The 8,416-nt window shown below is 39.2% G+C and overlaps 1 protein-coding gene across 2 annotated transcripts in view; it reads right to left on the reverse strand.

Moving 5' to 3' along the window:
• ZNF680 (zinc finger protein 680) overlaps positions 1-8,416 on the reverse strand; it is a 54,172-nt gene that overhangs the window by 30,979 nt on the left and 14,777 nt on the right. The gene's annotated exons all lie outside the window — the stretch shown is intronic.

Here is an 8,416-nt window from a genome sequence, read left to right on the forward strand (position 1 = left end):
GAAACCCCGTCTCTACTAAAAATACAAAAATTAGTGTGGCATGGTGGCATGTGCCTATAATCCCAGCTACTCGGGAGGCTGAGGGAGGAGAATCGCTTGAACCTGAGAGGCAGAGGCTACAGTGAGCTGAGATCATGCCATTGCACTCCAGCCTGGGCAATGGAGTGAGATTCCGTCTCCAAAAAAAAAAAAATGAAACTGCCCTGGTGGAGCTCCAGAATTTGGATCACCTGTCCTGATGAGCTAGCTCTTGGGTTAGAGGAAGGACAAGAATACTCTACTCCAGTACCACATTTTACAGGTAGATATAGTTGTGGTCATGGCTTTAGATACTCTGGCCTTGATCTCTCACTCCTAAGATGCTTGTTTACACTTACGGATTCTCCCATGAGATTCTATGTACACCTGGTGCCTCTCACAAAACTGTAGCAGGTCACTGAACAAGATTGGAAAAGCTCAAGCAGCCATACTCTCAGAAGGGAACTTTAGAATGTCTATGCTGACATCTCACAATGCAGAACATGCCTCCTGTTGGTTTTCTGTACATTCTCAATCCTAAGTCTGGCCCTGTATTATAAATCCCAGGCAGAGGCCAAACCTTATTATGTGCAGATTCTAGGTGGGATTAACCTAGCTCTGCATTCTTGGGTGTTACAGCAAATGGGGTACAACCAAAGGAGACTTCCCCTCACAGAGGCTGCTCTAGCACATTCTAAATGATATGTCTACCTAAAAAAAAATTTTTTTTAATTTAAAAAAAAAAAAACTGAGACACTGGACACGGTGGCTCACATCTGTAATTCCAGCACTTTGGGAGGTCAAGGCAGGTAGATCACCTGAGGTCAGGAGTTCAAGAACAGCCTGGCCAACAAAGTGAAACCCCGTCTCTACTTAAAATGCAAAAAAAAAAAAAAAACTAGCTGGGCATGGTGGCACATGCCTGTAATCCCAGATACTTGTGAGGCTAAGGCAGGAGAATCAGTTGAGCCTGGGAGGCAGAGGGTGCAGTGAGCAGGGACTGCACCATTGCACTCCAGCCTGGGCAACAAGAACAAGAGTCCATCACACACACACAAAAAAAACTGAGGCAACATGAACATAAGTAGACAGTTTATTTGGGTCAAGCTTGAAGACTGTGTAACTTGAGAGCAAACATTCAAATTGTCAAAAATTTACACTTTGATTAGCAGCAGTTACAAGTAGATTTGTACAGGCAAAAATAGAGGGATAGAGAGTGGACTGATACAAAGTTGTTAGAAATTCTTATTTACAAAAATAAAATTGATTACTAATTGGCTATACATTGTTAAGCTATAGAGTGTGGGTTATAGTATCCAGTGTGGAATGATTAGTTTAATTTATAGCTACTATGGCTATAGTAAGCAGTTTTAAGAGATAAATCAATAGCTAAAAGAAGCAAGAAAGACATAATTGTGGTCTCATTTAAATGTCTCTTTGAGTTTTACAAGTAAATGGACATGCATTTTTCAAGTAAAATGTTTTATTTTTTCCCAAAATCTCAAGATCCAGATTCAGAATTTGGAGTTCAGATTTAGGTCCTGAATAAATGGAGTAGTAGCTGGTGTTACCTGCAGATTTATGGACATTTTAGCAACACAAGGAAAGAGAAAGCGGAGATTCTCATTTCTACTCACTGCACACATGTTACTAAATTTGTGAGCCTCATGGTCTCTGAATCAGTTTCAGGTCTGAAGATACAAGAGTGAAAGAGGTAAAATGGTTGATTGCTGCCCTGTGAAATTTGGTCTAACCTCTTTAAAAGTGACTATAGAAGACTACAGATTATCAAACAGGCAGAGAAACAATTCTGCCTGCATATTTAGGGGAGAGCATGCATTCTGCAGCACAACTGTGAATGGACTGGAAGCCTGAGAGGGAAAGGACCCTCTAGAGTAAAGCTTGGTTGGCACCTTATATGTTTATGTCATATCTGGTAATTCTAGACAGTTCTTGGGAAATATAATTAAAAGACAAATTTTCTCCAGCCTTAGAGCAACTCCACAATGACTGAACAGAAATAAAACTGTTATATTACACAATTAATCCAGAATTTGACATGCATCAAGGTCAATCTGCTTAACAGATTGCAAAGACAGAAAGATGGTTACCATAATTAGCCCAAGAGTAGAAAAACTTACAGCACCATGTCATGCATAGTTCATTCTGAATTCACCTGGTAATTGGGGAGGCCATCTGTATATGTCAATTTGTTACATATAATTACAAAATAAACTTTTAAGATCTTCATGACAGAGAGTAGTTTTGCAATATAAAACCAGGTGTCTGCTGAAGGTAGGCTCTCAGTCTCCTACAGAAACATTTGAAAAGGGTGCTATCATTTTGGCTATTTACATTTTGAAGCAATGGCTCTCTACTCCCCGAGCGTTGGACTACAGAACCTCTGCGTGCCCTCTCCTGGTGGCTGGAGTTTTCTCTCGACCCCTACCCTCTGCCACTGAGGTACAACCCACAATACAGGGTGAACAGCTGGCAGGTCACATCTCACATGAACCCCAATTGCCACAGCAGCACTCCAGCACCACATCAAAGAGTGAAGCCTGAGCTGCAGGAGGAGAGCCTGCAGGCTTCCTGGGTAGGATTGCACCTTCACAATAAGGAGAAAGGGAACAGTGTTTTAGGCTCAGTTTCTATTTATAATGGTGATATGGAAAACGTTCTGCTGGATTTCCAGCATGAGCCTGGAAAAAGATAGCTCCAAGAGTTCCACTGTGACAGCCCACCTCATTCATGGACACTGTGAAATGCTAAAATGGCTTCTAAAACAGACACTCAAAGCACTGGAGAGAAAAACAGCTCTCAGTCTCAGCAAGATTATATTGAGAGAAAAAATAAGTTGAATGTATCTTGAGAAAACACTCAGATTACATGTAAGATTGATGAAGTCAGCCAGAAAATATTTCCCTATAAAATATTTATCTCTAAATACCCAAATTACACAGCTACTCTCAGCATGAGAAACATGAGCATTATGAAGAAGGGAGCATATTCTCAGTAGAATTTTATGAGATTCCTCCATCTCTGCTGCTCTCTCATCTTTTAGCCATTGAAAGGGGGATTCTATTGGAATACATCTGACTACATCCACCAGCACTTTTTTTTTCTAAGATGGAGTCTCATTCTGTCACTCAGGCTAGAGTGCAGTGGCATGATCTCAGCGCACTGCAACCTCCGCCTCCCAGGTTAAAGCAATTCTACTGCCTCAGCCTCCAGAGTAGCTGGAATTACAGGCACCTGCCGCCACACCTGGCTAATTTTTGTATTTTTAGTAGAGACAGGATTTCACTATGTTGGCCATTCTGGTCTCGAACTCCTGACCGTAAGTGATCCACCCGTGTTGGCCTCCCTAAGTGCTGTGATTACAGGCATGAGCCACTGTGCCCGGTCACCACCAGCACTTTTTGATGAAAAATTAGAATCTGATTTTGTTTATATAGTGGAATATATTTGAGCTTGCAACACAGCTAAGAGGAGAGCTATTATAGTTTTTTGGTGGTCAGATCGTTTGTGTTTATTTGTTCTTTAATAGCAGCATTCTAACTTACTGAAATGAAAGACACAAAAATGGCCGGGCGCGGTGGCTCACGCCTATAATCCCAGCACTTTGGGAGGCTGAGGCGGGTGGATCACCTGAGGTCGGGAGTTCAAGACCTGCCTGACCAACATGGAGAAACCCCGTCTCTACTAAAAATACAAAATTAGCCGGGCATGGTGGCACATGCCTGTAATCCCAGCTACTTAGAAGGCTGAGGCAGGAGAATCGCTTGAACCCAGGAGGCGGAGGTTGCGGTGAGCTGAGATCGCGCCATTGCACTCCAGCCTGGGCAAAAAGAGCAAAACTCCGTCTCAAAAAAAAAAAAAAGACATTAAAATCATGCTTACTTATCGTTATCCCTACTGGATAAGTAATAAGTATATAAGACTAACATCTACTGTAACAATACAGTACTAAATTTTATTTGGATGTTAGAGATAAGTATCTAAATATAAATAATTTTAATGTACTGGTCATAATGTAAGATTTGTGAAAATTTTCTTTAACCATAATTCAGTTAAAACACTTTTTATTTAAAAAGTAGAAATAATAATATTAAAATGACTAAGGGTTTCATTCAAAGTAAATATTGTGGCCTTATATTTATATTATTGTAGAAAATACTCTTTAATATATATTAATGTTGACCAGACGTGGTGGCTCACGCCGGTAATCCCAGCACTTTGGGAGGTCGAGACGGGCAGATCACCTGAGGTCAGGAGTTCGAGACCAGCCTGGCCAACATGGCAAAATCCTGTCTCTACTAAAAATATAAAAATTAGCCAGGCGTGGTAGCCCATGCTGGTAGTCCCAGCTACTTGGGAGGATGAGGCAGGAGAACTGCTTGAACCTGGGAGATGGAGTTGCAGTGAGCTGAGATTGCCACTGTACTCCAACCTGGGCGACAAAGTAACACTATCTCAAAAAACAAAAAAGTATATGATTGTAGGCTGTCTACAAATGCTTCACTTGACAATGCTAATTGTTCTGAAGTAATAAATAGAAACCAAGGCTCAATTCCAACTCCACTGTTATATACTGAACCGTTTATTTAGCTACACCTAGGTTAATATGATTTACATATATTTCAATAAAGCAGAGTAAAAAAGTACATATAATCCAAATGCTTTAAGAAAAGAGAGATGAGGATAATGGCCTTCCTTATTTTCAGGTAGGAAAATAAAGCCTCTTATTTTTATTTTCTCCTGTAACAGCCAAGTCTTTAGACATGCTCTTGAACATCTGAATTTCAGTAGACACTGGATTCAGGCATCTAAGGAGTGGCCCTGGGCACACTGTGTGCACTTGAAAGTTTACAGAGAGAAAAAGCAGAATACAGAAAGGTGTCATTAAAAAAGTCTATGGATGCCCATGAATAAAGCAAGTTCTCAGAGACCTATGAAGAGACTTAGATTCTGACACAATAACAGTGGTAGACTACAACACCCCACAGACACTCTGAGATTCTTAGGGCAGAAACTTTACAAAGATCTCAGGACCTAAACGCAACACTTGGACAAATAGTCCTACAGAACTCTTAATCTAAAAACAACATACTATACATTCTTCTCATTACCATGTGACACATACTCTAACATTGACCACGCAATCAGAAATAAAACAGCCCTCAGCAAATTCCAAAATTATACCAACCACACACACAGAGCACAGCTTGATAAAAATATAATTCAGTACAAAAAAAAAAAAAACACTTGAAATGATACAAGTACATGGAAATTATGCCACCTGAGCCTGAATGATTTTTGAGTAAATAATGAAATTAAAGCAGAAATCAAGTTCATTGCAAAAAATGAGAACAAAGATACAACATACCAGAATCTCTGCAACACAGCTAAGGCAGTGTTAAGGAGAAATTTATAGCACTAAAAGCTCGCACCCAAAAGTTAGAAAGATCTCAATTTAACAACCTAACACCATGAATAAAAGGAGAGAAAGCAAGAGCAAACCAACCCCTAAGCTAGAAGACAAGAAATAACCAAAATCAGATCTGAACTGAAAATTTAAACAGAAAAAAATATACAAGACCACAAAATCCAGGAGTTAAACCTCTGTAAAAAAAAATAATAAGATAAACCACTATCTGCAATAATAAAGAAATAAGGTCCAAATAAACACAGTTAGAAATGACAAAAAAAGACACTACCACTGACCCCACAGAAATACAAATAACTATTGAAGTCTACTATGAACACTTCTATAAACATGAACTAGAAAATCTATGCACACAAACTAGAAAGTAGAAGTTTCAGGATACGAAATAAGTGTACAAAAATCGGTAACATCCCTGAACATCAACAACATTCAACCAAAGGCCAAATAAAAAAAAAAAATCCCATTCATAATAACCACAAAAAAAATAAAATGTTTAGGAATACAGCTAATCAGGAAGGTGAAAAATCTCTATGACAAAAATTACAAAATGCTTCTTAAAGAAGTCAGAGATGACACAAGCCAATGGGCAGCCATTTAATGCTCACGGATAGAAAAAATTGATATCATTAAAATAGCCATACGGCCAAATGAAATTTACAGAATTAATGCTATTTCTATCAAACTACCAAAAACATTCTTCATGGAACTAAAAAAAAAAAAAAAGTACTTTATATGAAACTGAAAAAAAAAACAAAAAAAAACCCTGAATAGCCAAGGCAATTACAAGCAAAAAGAACAGAGCAGGTGGCATTACATTACCCGACTTCAAACTATACAACGGAGGTACAGTAACCAAAGCAGCATGATACTGGTACACAGACTCATAGAACAAAATAGAACAGAGAGCCCAGAAATAACGCCACACACCTACAACCATCTGATCTTCTACAAATCTCACAAGAGCAATGCAGGAAGAATTCCCTATTTAATAAATGGTGCTGGAAAAACCAGCTAGCACTATGGAAAAGACTGAAACTGGATGCCTTCCTTACACCATAAAAAAAAAAAAAAATCAATTCCAGGTGATTAAAGACCTAAATGTAGAATATAAAATGGTAAAAAAAATTCTGAAAGAAAAATCTAAAAAATACCTATGTCAACTGGATCGAGAAAATATTATTGACATAGGAACTGACAAAGAGTTTATGATGAAGATACCAAAAGCAATTCCAACAAAAGCAAAACTTAGTAAGACCTAAAGAAACTAAAGAGCTTCTTCACAGCAAAGCAAACTATCAATAGAGTAAAAAACCTACCTACACAATAAAAAGAAAATATTTGCAAAATATGCTTCTGACAAAGGTCTACTACTCAAATATGTAAGGACTTTTAAAAATTTTACCATAAGGCAGGCCGGGCATGGTGGCTCACATCTGTAATCCCAGAACTTTGGGAGGCCAAGGTGGGCGGATCACGAGATCAGGAGATGGAGACCATCCTGGCAAACACGGTGAAACCCTGTCTCTACTAAAAATACAAAAATTGGCCGGGCGCGGTGGCTGAAGCCTGTAGTCCCAGCTACTTGGGAGGCTGAGGCAGGAGAATGGGGTGAACCCGGGAGGCGGAACTTGCAGTGAGCCGAGATTGTGCCACTGCACTCCAGTCTGGGCGACAGAGCGAGACTCCGTCTCAAAAAAAAAATAAAAATAAAAATAAAAATAAAAAAAATAAATAAATAAAAAATTAAGGCCCTAAAATAAATATTTTTCCCATTTATCTGCTTCTGAGTTTCAAAGAATTATGTGCACCAGTTGTAAAAAGGCTGCAGGACTCACCAGCCAAAACTAATTTCTTCTAATTAGTTTGGTGAAGCAAGACTCCACAGTGGGGCCAGACCTAAATAAGGCCTCCAAAAAGAGTGAATCTTAGAACTGGGGGAGGGAGTGGACACTATGTAGAATTCTGCTCTGCTCTCTACACCAGTGAGGTATTTCCAGTTCTGATTTTTTTTAGCTTACCTAAGAGAAACTTTTATAGAGTTTGTGTAACTCTAATTTCTTTTAGCCACTGCCATGTCAATTTTATAACATATACTAATAAGTAATTTAAACAAATTCCTTAAGGTTTTCTAGGGTAATTTTATTAGAACATAAATATGTATTAACAGGAAAGTAAAAAAGAATACAAACAATAACAACTCTCCTGTTCATAAATATCCCTTCAGGTGATGACATCAGAAGTCACAACAATATAAAGCGGCCCAAGGCCAAGTTTTTTTTTTCCCCCCACACATCTATACATTGTACCAACCATATAATGATTCATTCAACCATTTATCCAGTTACTAGTCTAGACTTAAAGTTCCTGCATGGTAGGAACACTGAATGCTTCGACTATTTTCTAATGGCCATATAAAATGGAAGCAATTAGTTTATCTATTTGAGTCTCCAGACCCTTTTTTTTTTTTTCACCCAAGTACCAGGAAACTTGAGAAACTCTCATCTGGGTACCAACCAAGACATCTCTTGTATGAGGGGAGGAACAAATGCAGACTGACTCATTTCTCTTACACTGAGAGTTAGCAGAATTAACCACTCTTGTCTGACTGACACAGTTCTGCTCTGGACAACCTCAAATGTCTCAAAGATGCCTAGGTGATTGTGAGAGTGTTCCCAATGACCCTGGGCTGATGACCCGATGATGTGCCAGGCAGGAGAGACTCAGGGTGATCCTATGTAAAAAACGAAACTAGCCGGGCGCGGTGGCTCATCATGCCTGTAATTCAAGCACTTTGGGAGGCTGAGGTGGGCGGATCACAAGGTCAGGAGTTTGAGACCAGATTGGCCAACATGGTGAAACCCCGTCTCTACTAAAAATACAAAAATTAGTGTGGCATGGTGGCATGTGCCTATAATCCCAGCTACTCGGGAGGCTGAGGGAGGAGAATCG

Source organism: Colobus angolensis, unplaced genomic scaffold (genome assembly GCF_000951035.1).
Source record: "Colobus angolensis palliatus isolate OR3802 unplaced genomic scaffold, Cang.pa_1.0 Scaffold395, whole genome shotgun sequence".
Classification (NCBI taxonomy): domain Eukaryota; kingdom Metazoa; phylum Chordata; class Mammalia; order Primates; family Cercopithecidae; genus Colobus; species Colobus angolensis.